The sequence below is a fragment of the Phascolarctos cinereus genome, unplaced genomic scaffold (assembly GCF_003287225.1).
Source record: "Phascolarctos cinereus isolate Bilbo 61053 unplaced genomic scaffold, phaCin_HiC Scaffold_4;HRSCAF=312, whole genome shotgun sequence".
NCBI lineage: Eukaryota > Metazoa > Chordata > Mammalia > Diprotodontia > Phascolarctidae > Phascolarctos > Phascolarctos cinereus.
The window spans coordinates 455,380,477-455,392,586 of NW_027555847.1; the positions used below are offsets into that span (position 1 = coordinate 455,380,477).

Here is a 12,110-nt window from a genome sequence, read left to right on the forward strand (position 1 = left end):
GATTTAATGGCTACTACCAGGTTCCTGTAGTAAAAGAACACAAGAACACTGTTTTATTTGTCCATCTGTATTTTCTTAGTTTGAGTGTATGCCCCAAGGACTGATGAAGAAAGTGGGTGAAGACATGAACTACCTGGAACTATTGCTATGCTTTGATGCAATCATTGTCTTTGGGAAGACACTGGATTAATGTGAGGCGATACTGATAAAAGTGTTGAATTAATTACAGGAAGATGATCTGAAGCTGTCAGATGACATGCAGCAGGTCTGCAGAAACTGTCAAGTATCTGGGTCACCTGTGCCATCTGTAAGCACAGGTACAGAGGAAATGGAAATATTTCAGAATAGGTCACATCTAGAACATCTTAGGTGTCTATCCAATGACTTTTTCTAGAACTTGGTGGTTATTAACACAACTTCCTTAAGTAGTGTACTTCTATTGCTGATGTACTGATTGATCACATTTACGCTTAAATTATTGAAATGACTGAAAAGCAGAAGTTCAAAAAGGCCAGATTGGCTTGAAACCCACAAAGCTTCAATGACATAAAAAATGGGAAAACAATTTTTTCCAGGTTTGGTCAGCTGTCTCACTTGAGCAACATTGTTGCCCTATACAAACCCAAGCAATTGTCAGCACATAGATGTCCCCATGAAGTGCTCCTGAGTAGTGCTGTATGCAAAGTGAGGCAGTTAAGTGGCTCAATGGATCAAATACTGGTCCTGGAGTCAGGAAGATCTGAGTTTAAATTCAGCCTCAGACACTTACTAGCTATTCAATACCAGACAAGCTGCCTTGCCTCTGTCTGCCTCAGTTTTCTCAACTCTAAAATGGGCTAATAATAGTACTTGTCTCCAAAAGTTGTTGTGAGGAACAAATGAGATGATATCTATAAAGTACTTAGCATAGTCCTTGTCACATAACAGATGTTTATTAAAAAATTTATTTCCTTCCTTTCCCAGAATTCAATGAAATTATATTATTAAAATTATATGCATCTTAAAACATTACATTAACCTATTAATTAACTATATCAATATGCATATCTTACATATGAATTATTATTTTTTATTTCCAAGTTCATTGTCCTGACCTTCAACAAAGAGACAGTGTTCTGAGAAATCATAGTATTCAGAGGACAACTAGATTTGCAGTTTGACGGAAGTCTACTTCATAACAAGTTGTACAGAGACTACTTAACTTGCCTGTTTGCAAAATAATCCCGGAGATCGCTTGGGGCCATGTAAAGACTCTTTACTGTAACCACATATTTCCCATAGGAAAGTGCATTGAATTTCTGTTTAAGCATATGGAGTTGTGTTGTACCTCTAGTTGCATATTTCCTTTAGAAATATCAGAAACAGCTAGGGAACATGGTTAGCTCCTGGAGAGGTGATCCAATTTGACAGATTCAAGGCATAAAGGGAACTCCTGTGATTATTACCACTAGAATTGGGACAAATATAATGTTTTGTGTTTCTGTTAAAAATTTCAACTTCATCTTCACAATGCAGAAAACATGGCTACACAGAAAATTATCAAAAAAAATCTGAGCATTTTACAGGATTGTAAAATGAGTAAATAGTGTAATATTGCATCAAGAAAAACTACTGCAACCTTAGGCTACATTGATAGAACCATGATAGGCATGGATAAGGAAGTAATAATCCTTCTATGCTTTAAGATGCTCAGATTAGATCTGAAGCACTCTCTTCAGGTCTTGATGCTGCATTTTATTTTATTTTATTTTATTTTATTTTATTGGCTTTAAAACCAAAACAAATTTATTATTTATTAATTTTTACTAAGCTGTTTTATTTTTATTTTGAGTTTCAAAGTCTGTCCCTCCCTTTCACACCTTCTGCATCCATTAAGAAGACAAGAAATTTGTTATCAATTATAAATGTGAAATCATGCAAAACATATTTCCATATTGGCCATATCACAAAAAAAGAAAAACAATAAAAATAAAGTGAAAATAGTATGCTTCAATCTACACTTAGACACCATGAGTTCTCTCCCTGAATGTGGATAGCATTTTAAATCATAAGTTTTTCAGAGGGGCAGCTAAGTGGCACAGTGAATAGAATATTAGCCCTGGAGTCAGGAAGACCTGAATTCAAATCTGGCCTCAGACAAATATCACTCACTAACTGTGTGACTCTGGGCAAGCCACTTAACCCCAATTGCCTCACCCAAAAATAAAAGAAAGTCCTGAATTGTTTCAGGTCATTGTGTTGATGTGTTGATCAGAATAGCTAAGTCACTCACAAATGATCATTACCATATTGCTGTTACTGTGTCTAATGATCTCCTGGTTCTGCTCATTTCACTTTTTATGAATTCATATAAACCTTCCCAGTTTTTTTTTCAAACCAGCCTGCTCATCATTTCTTAAAACACGATAGTATTCTATCAGAATCATATACCACATTGTTCAGCCATCCCCAATTAATGGGCATCCCCTCCATTTTCAATTCTTTGCCACTACAAAAAGAGATGCTTTAAATATTTTGGTACATGTTGGTCCTTTTTCTTTGTCTTTGATCTCTTTGAGATACACACTTAGCAGTAGTATTGGTGGGTGAAAGGGTATGTAGTTTTATAGCCTGCTGGGTGTAGTTCCAAATCGTTCTCCAGAATGGTTGGACCAGTTCACAACTCTACCAACAATGCATTAGAGTCCTAATTTTCCACATTCCCTCCAACATTTGTGATTTTCTTCTTTTTCTTTTTTTCTTAATTTATTTTGATTTATCAACAATCACTTCCATATGCTTTTGAGTTTAAAATTTTTCTCCCACTTACCCACCCCCCCAAGACGGCACACAATCTGATATAGGCTTTACATTTACATTCCTATTAAACATATTTTCACATTAGTGAAGTTGTAAGTAAAAATTAAAACCAATAGGAAGAACCCTCAGAAAGAGGAAACAAAACTCAACAGAAGAGGGGAAAAAAAGATAGTGATTCAACTTCCATAGTTTTTTCTTTGGATGTGGAAAGCATTTTCCATCACTAGGCCTCTGGAGATATCTTAGATCCTTGTATTGCTGAGAAAGATTAAGTTTATCAATATTAGTCATCGCACATTGTGGCTGTTATTGTGTACAAAATTCTCTTGGATCTGCTCACTTCACTCAGCATCAGTTCATAAAAGTCTTTCTAGGTTTTTCTGAAATCAGTCTGTTCATCATTTCTTCTAGCACAATAGTATTCCATTACATTCATATACCACAACTTGCTCAGCCATTCCCCAATTGTTTGGGCATCCTCTCAATTTCCAATTCTTTTCCACCACAAAAAGAGCTGCTATGAATGTTTTTTTTTTTGCATGTGGGTCCTTTTCCCATTTGTTTGATCTCTTTGGGATATAGCCCTAGAAGTGCTATTGCTGGGTCAAACTATGCTCTTTGGGCATAGTTCCAAATTGTTCTCCAAAACGGTTAGATCATTTCACAACTCCACCAACAATGCATTAATGTTCCAATTTTCCCACATCTTCTCCAACATTTATCATTTTCCTGTTTTTTCATGCTGGCAAATCTGATGAGTGTGATGTGGTACCACAGGGCTGTTTTGATTTGCATTTTTCTAATCAATAATGATTTAGAGCATTTTTTCATATGACTATAGATGGCTTTAATTTCTTCATCTGAGAGCTGTCTGTTCATATCCTTTGACCATTTATCGATTGGGGAATGGCTTGTGTTCTTATAAATTTGTCTTAATTCTCTCTATATTTTAGAAATGAGGCCTTTATCAGAAAGACTGGTTGTAAAAATACTTTCCCAGTTTTCTACTTCCCTTCTAATCTTAGTTGCATTGGCTTTGTTTGTGCAAAAACTTTTCAATTTAATGTAATCAAAATTATCCATTTTGCTTTTCATAATGTTCTCTATCTCCTGTTTGGTCATGAATTCTTCTGTTCTCCATGGATCTGGTAGTTAAACTATTTCTTGTTCTCCCAGTTTGCTTATGTATCAGCCTTTATATCTAAGTCATGAACCCATTTTGACTTTATTTTGGTATATGATGTGAGATTTGGGTCTATGCCTAGTTTCTGCCATACTCTTTTCCAGTTTTCCCAGCAGTTTTTTTCAAAGAGTGGGTTCTTATCCCAGAAGCTGGGGTCTTTGGGTTTATCAAATAATAGATTACTATAGTCATTGACTACTGTGTCTTGCATATTTAACCTATTCCACTGATCCACCTCTATTTCTTAGCCAGTACCAAGCAGTTTTGATGATTGCTGCTTTATAATACAATTTAAGATCTGGAATTGCTAGGCCACCTTCCCCTGCATTTCTTTTCATTAGTTCCTTTGATATTCTGGACCTTTTGTTTTTCCAAATGAATCTATTATTTTTTTCTAACTCTATAAAATAATTTTTGGTAGTTTGATTGGTATGGCACTGAATAAGTAAATTAGCTTAGGTAGGATTGTCATTTTTATTACTCTTGAGCAACTGATGTTTTTCCAATTATTTAGATCTGATTTTATTTGTGTGAAAATTGTTTTGTAATTGTGTTCATAGAGTTCCTGGGTTTGTTTTGGGAGGTAGACTCCTAAATATTTTATAATGTCTACAGTAAGTTTAAATGGATTTCTCTTTCTATCTCTTGCTGTTGGGCTTTGTTGTAATATATAGAAATGCTGATGATTTATGTGGTTTATTTTATAGCCTGCAACTTTGCTAAAGTTGTTTATTATTTCAAGTAGTTTTCTACTTGATTCTCTAGGATCCTCTAAGTATATCATCATGTCATCTGCAAAGAGTAATAGCTTTGTTTCTTCTTTGCCTATTCTAATGCCTTCAATTTCTTTTTCTTCTCTTATTGCTAAAGCTAATTTCCAGTACAATATTGAATAACAGTGTGATAATGGACATCCTTGTTTCACCCCATCTTATTGGAAATGCTTCTAGCCTGTCCCCATTACATATAATGCTTGCTGAAGGTTTTAGATATGCTATTTATTATTTTAAGGAAGACTCCATTTATACCTATGCTTTCTAGTGTTTTTAATAGGAATGGTGTTGTATTTTTCAAAAGCTTTTTCTGCATCTATTGAGATGATCATGTGGTTTCTGTTGGTTTTGGTGTTGATATGCTCAATTATGCTGATAGTTTTCCTAATATTGAACCCCTGCATTCCTGGTATAAATCCTACCTGGTCATAGTGTATTTTCTTGTGATAAGTTGCTGCAATCTATTTGCTAATATTTTGTTTAAAATTTTTGCATCTATATTCATTAGAGAAATTGGTCTATAATTTTCTTTCTCTATTTTGACTCTTCCTGGTTTAGGTATCAACACCATATTTGTATCATAAAAAGAATTTGGTAAGACTCCTTCTTCACCTATTTTCCCAAATAGTCTATATAGTATTGGAATTAATTGTTCTTTAAATGTTTGATAGAATTCACATGTAAATCCATCTGGCCCTGGAGATTTTTTCCTAGGGAGTTCATCAATGGCTTGTTCAATTTCTTTTTCTGAGATGGGTTATTTAAGTATTTTACTTCCTCTTCTTTAATCTGGGCAATTTATATTTTTGTAAATATGTATCCATTTCACTAAGATTGTCAAATTTGTTGGCATATAGTTGGGCAAAATAATTCCTAATTATTGTTTTAATTTCCTCTTCCTTGGTGGTAGCTTTCCCTTTTCATTGATACTAGTAATTTTGTTTTCTTCTTTTTTTTTAATTAAATTAACCAAAGGTTTATCTATTTTATTGTTTTTTTCATAAAACCAGCTCTTAGTTTTATTTATTAGTTCAATAGTTTTCTTAATTTCAATTTTCTTAATTTTTCCTTTGGTTTTCAATATTTCTAATTTTGTTTAGTTGAGGATTTTTAATTTGTTCTTTTTCTAGTTTTTTTAGTTGTATGCCCAATTCATTAATTTCCTCTTTTTCTATTTTATTTATGTAAGCATTTAGAGATATAAAACTTCCCCTAAGAACTGCTTTCGCTGCATCCCATAAGTTTTGGTATGTTGTCTCATTATTGTCATTCTCTTGAATGAAATTATTGATTGTTTCTATGATTTGTTGTTTGACCCAATCATTTTTTAGGATTAGATTATTTAGTTTCCAATTATTTTTTAGTCTTTCCATGGCCCTTTAGTACATATAATTTTTATTTTGTCATGATCTGAAAAGGATGCATTTAATATTTCTGCCTTTCTGCATTGGATTGTGAGGTTTTTATGCCCTAGTACATGGTCAATTTTTGTGTGTCCATGTACTGCGAGAAAAAAGTATATTCCTTTCTATCTCCATTCAGTTTTCTCCAGAGGTCTATCATACCTAACTTTTCTAATGTTCTATTCACCTCCTTAACTTCTTTCTTGTTTATTTTGTGGTTAGATTTATCTAGTATAGTTTTGCTGTCTATTTCTTCCTGCAACTCCCTGAACTTTTCCTCTAAGAATCTGTATGCTATATCATTTGGTGCATATATGTTTAGTAATGATATTACTTCATTGTCTATGGTGCCTTTTAGCAGGATGTAGTTTCCTTCCTTATCTCTTTTGATTAGATCTATTTTTGCTTTTGCTTTGTCTGAGATCAGGATTGCTACCCCAGCTTTTTTTACTTCAGCTGAAGCAAAATATATTCTGCTCCAGCTTTTTACTTTTACCCTGTATGTGTCACTCTTTTTCAAATGTGTTTCCTGTAAACAACATATTGTAAGATTATGGTTTTTTATCCATTCTGCTACCTGCTTCCCTTTTATGGGAGAGTTCATCTCATTCACATTCACAGTTATGATTACTATCTGTGTCTTTTTCTCCATCCTTTTCCCCCTTTTATGCTTTTCTTTCTCCTTTCCCTTCCCACTAGTGTTTTGCTTTTGACCACTGCCTCCTTCACTTCCTCCTCCCTTCTATTATCCCTTTCCCTTTCTTCCTTTACCCTTACTGCTTTTCCCTCCCTTCTTTCCCCCCTCCTTTTCTTTCCCCTTTTCCCTCCTACTGCCTATAGGGCAAGTTAGATTTCTATACCTAACTGATTATGTTATGCCCTTCTTGAGCCAAATCTGATGAGAGTAAGGTTCAAACAATGCTCCCCCCTCCTTCTTTCCCTCTGCTGTAATAGGATTTTCTGTCTTTTCCTGTAATGTAATTTACCCTTGTCTGCTTCCTCCTTTCTCAATACATTTTCTAAGATCAGACTAATCCACTTACTTGATTAGATTTTTTTTTATCATTACATCAAAGCAACTAATATCCATACCCTTTATGTATACTCCTTTAACATGGTGTAGTAACAATACAGTTCTCAAGGGTTGCAAGTGTCATCTTCCCTTGTAGGGATTAAACAGCCCCTTATTAACAACATATTGTATCTTTCTGTCCCATTTACCTTTTAATGTTTCTTGAGTCTGTACTTGAAGATCAAATTTTTTGAGATCTGGTCTTTTTATCAGGAAAGTTTGGAAGTCCCTATTTCATTGAATATCCACTCCTCCCTTGAAAAGATGCTCATTTTTGCTGGGTAGTTGATCCTTGGCTGCATCCAAGCTCCTTTGCCTTATGGAATATCATGTTCCACCCTGCGTCTTTTAATGTAGAAGCTGCAAGGTCCTGTGTAATCCTGACTGTGGTTCCATGGTATTTAAATTGTTTCTTTCTGGCTGCTTGCAGCACCTTCTCTTTCATCTGGTAATTTTGGAATTTTGCTATTATATTCCTTGGTGTTGTCAATTTGGGATCTCTTTCAGGTGGTGCAGTGGATTCTTTCTATGGTTATTTTCCTTCTGGTTCTAGGACTTCGGCAGTTTTCCTTTATGATTTCCTGAAAGATACTGTCCAGGCTCTTTTTTTCATCATGATTTTCAGGTAGTCCAATAATTTTTAAATTGTCTCTCTGAATTTTCCAGGTCGGTTGTTTTACGATGAGGTATTTTATTTTTCATCTATTTTTTCATTTTTTGTTTCTGTTTGACTGATTCTTGCTCTCTCATAGACATTAGTTTCCATTTGTCCAATTCTAGTTTTTAACAGATTGTTTTCTTCTGTTAGTTTTTGTACTTCCTTCTTCAATTGGCCAATTGTGTTTTAGGGATTGTTTTCTTCAGTGTACTTTTTTCCAGTTGCCAATTGTGTTTTTTAGGGACTTGTTTCTTCAGTGTATTTTTTTCCAATTGGCCAATTGTATTTTTTAAGGACTCTTCTACCTCTCTCATTTGACTTTAAAATCCTTTTGAGCTCTTCTAAGAAGGCTTTTTGGGCTTCAGACCAGTTCATATTCCCTTTTGTGTTGCAGATGTGGGTTTGTTTACAATGTTGTCCTTTTCAGAATTTCTGTCTTGATCTTCACTCTTCTCATAATATGAATCTATGGTATGTTTCTTTTTACTCATGGTTTCTTTATTCCCTGGCCTTTGAAGAGATTGAGCTCCCCTGCTGGGGAACAGAGGGCACTGACCCAAGCTTCTTGTGTTGGGAGCCTAGGTCTTGATCACTGGCTTTGTTTGTTGGGGCCTCTTATGTTGACAATTGGAGGCTGTAGGTTTCTGGCAGCTTACCTCATGTTGGGCTGGAATCAGGAAGCCTGGAACTTTCAGGCAATTCTAGGTTGACTGCTTTTCCTTTCCTTTGGCTTTCTTCAGCTCCTTTTAGATGGGTGCCGCAGGGTGTTTATCTACCTGGAGTCCCTTGCAATGCTGCTTCCCTCATTTATGCGAAAGCACTGGGAGATTCCTTTGCAGTAGAGTGCCGGGGCACCTAGTGTTTTTCTGAGCTGGTTTCCACAGTTCCTCTCCCTCACTGAGGCACTCAGAGGTCCAGGTTTTCATGTTTGCCTGCTCTACCACCTTGGCTTCAGGATCTCCTACTGGTTAACGGTTGGAGGCTATAGGTTTCTGACAGCTTAGGTGGTGTTGGGTTGGAATCAGCAAGGTCTGGACTTTAGGAAGACTCTAGGTTGCTTTCTTCAGCTCCTTTCAGATGAATGCTGCAGGGTGCTTATCCACCTGGGTCCCTTTGTAGTGCTGCTTCCTTTATTTTTTCTGAGGCACTGGGAGACCCGCTTGCTGGGCTGCTTCACTGCTGTTCCCCATCTTTCTTCTTTTTCAACTGCTCCAGGTTTTTTTTTTTTCTGGGGCATTATTTTTTGGGATTTCAGAGATTGATAGGGGAGGGTGAGAGCAACTACCTTTTTTACTCCACCGTCTTGGCTCCCATTTTCTTCTTTTTCATGTTAGCCAAACTGATACAAGCAAGGTGGTACCTCAGAGTTGTTTTATTTGCATTTTTCTTTTTTAATGTATTTTAAACTTAAATACTAAAAGTTAAGTACACAATTAGAAAAGAAAAAAGAAACATATTATAAACCTAAATATTAAAACAAATACAAAATAAGAAAAGAAATAAAAGCATTGCCATGTTCATAGCAGAATGTAAGAGAGGAAAACTAAGAAAGAATTTTTACTAGCAGTGTCTTTGATAAAGGCCTCATTTCTCAAATATATAAGAATACAAGTCATTCCCCAATTGATAAACGATCAAAGAATATGAACAGGCAGTTTTCAGATGAAGAAATTAAAGCCATCTATAGTCATAATTTTAAAAAGTGCTCTAAATCACTATTGGTTAGAGAAATGCAAATCAAAACAACTCTGAGGTACCACATCACAGCTATCAGATTGGAAAACATAGCAAAACAGGAAATGTTGAGTAAATGTTAGAGATATGGGAAAATTGGAACATTAATGCATTGTTGGTGGAATTGTGAACTGATCCAAACATTTTGGAGGGCAATTTGGAACTATGCTCAAAGAGCTATAAAAATGTGCATACCCTTTGACCTCGCACTTCTAGGGCTGTATCCCAAAGAGATCATAAAAATGGGAAAAGGACTCACGTGTATAAAAAATATTTATACCAACTCTTTCTGTGGTGGTAAAGAACTGGAAATTGAGGAGATGCCCATCAATTGGGGAATGGCTGAACAAGTTGTGGTATATGAATGTAATGGAATACTATTGTGCTATAAGAAATGATAAGCAAGCAGATTTCAGAAAAACCTGGAAAGACTTGATTGGACTATTGCTGAGTGAAGTGAGCAGAACCAAGAAAACATATGCAGTAATAGCCACGTAGTGAGATAACTAACATTGATAAACTTAATCCTTCTCAGCAACGCAAAGATCTAAAACATCTCCAAAAGTCTCATGATGGAAAATGTAATTCACATCCAAAGAAAGAACTATGGAGTTTGAAAACAGATCAAAGCATACTATTTGCTATTTTTTTTTCTGTTGTGTTTTGTTTCATCTTTCTGGTGGTTCCTTTTATTGGTTCTAATTCTCACCTACAACATCACTTATGTGAAAATATGTTTAATAGGGGTTTATATGTATAGCCTATATAAGATTGAATGCCATCTTGGGGAGGGAAGTGGGGAAGGAAAGGGAGAAAAATTAACATGTATTATCATTGTAAGGGTAAAAGACAGGAAATGAAAGTGGCAATAACAGTGTGTGGTGCAGAGTGCTGGACCGATTATAAACTTATCCTCACTAGCTAAATATTGGCATTTAACAAAAGCAGTGATCCTGAAGCAAGACAACTGTCAAGACAATGTCAACGAATTAGAGTTTTTCTCCAAGTAGCAATAGTTCGTTGTTAACTGGGAGGGAAAGCTGAGCTAACACAAGGTTGGCAACAGTGAAGCAAAAAAGGAGAAGGCAAATTTCAGAGATTAGGTATAGAGCACTGCATTTACTCATGGAGGCCAGAACACTTGCAAACATCAAGACTGGATTCATGAAAATATTTGGGAAATTCAGAATTCACTAAACAAAAAATTTGAACTCCACAGGGTTTACCAATTGGATAGTGTGCCTATTTCTTAGATGGCATTTTTTAACTCTGTCAAAAGTAAAGTGCAAGTGAAGCTTAGAGAGATACAGGATTCTTGGATCAGTAAAAGGGCAGATAAAATTCAGTTTTATTTTGATAATAACTATCCTAAGTGCTTTTATGATACCCTGAAGGCTATTTGTAGGCCAAAGATGCATAGTGCTTTTTAACTACTCAGTGCTGATGGAGCCACATAGATTAGTGGTAAGAGCCTAATCCTGGAGAGATGGACTGAATACTTCTACAGAGTTCTAAACAGAACATCACCAATCAAAGCTTAAGCCAATGACCATATACCTCAGGTAGAAGTTAATCCCTCTCTAGCCAAACTTCCAACTGAAGATGAGTTTTTGAATGAGACTCCTGGCATGTGGTAAAATGTCCAGTGCTGATTCTATTCCAGCTGAGATTTACAATTCAGGGATCCCGCTGCTCATAAAAAAAATCTGACTGAAATTTTCTGGATTATATGGCAAGAGGATATTATCATCCAGGAGTTCAAAGATATCTTCATTGTCTATCTCTATGATGGAAAGGGAATAGGTGGTCCTGTGACAATCATGGGGAGAGGAGAGTCTCTCTCTTAGTCATTGCTAGCAAGATTCTTGCCAGGGTCTTCTTGAATAGGTTTATCATTAACCTGGAAGATATTCATCTACCAGAAAGCCATTGTGGTTTCAGAAAGAGCCAAGGGCAAGAGGCTTCTAGGAAGATGGCAGAGTAGGTCAGAAAATGTCAAACTCCAGATTTCCCCCACAAACAAGACAAAATAGTGCCTCAGGGCAAACAAAGTGTGGTAAAAATAAGCAAGAGTTGGGGTAGAACAGTGGTCCTCCTAAGACAGTTGGAGAAAATCCAAAGAAAAATCCCAAGACCAAGCTTTGGTCCCTGTGAAGTGTAAATACTTCCAGTCTATTTCCACTTAAACACCAAGCAGCTGGGTTGGGGGGTAGCCTCAGCCACAGCCACAGGAATTTTCACCTCCTAGATGGTTTAGAGAGTCAGGCATCTGAGCAGGGGAAGGAACCTCTGCTGAAAAGGGACAAAAAGGTTCAGCTGTGCTGCCAAGATGAGACCCTGGGCAAGAAGGAACCAGCACATACCTGGTAACTGCAGAAGCAGTGGGGTAGGGTTGCTGGGCCTGTGGGCACTTACAGGATGGTAGAGTTCTTGGTTTCAGTTCCAGGCCAAAGGAGAGAAAGAAAGGAGGATCTGAAGCCAGAGGCAC

At 36.2% G+C, this 12,110-nt stretch overlaps 1 pseudogene; it reads left to right on the forward strand.

Annotated features, from left to right (window-relative positions):
- LOC110197254 (uncharacterized) overlaps window positions 1-12,110 on the forward strand; it is a 194,120-nt pseudogene that overhangs the window by 174,379 nt on the left and 7,631 nt on the right.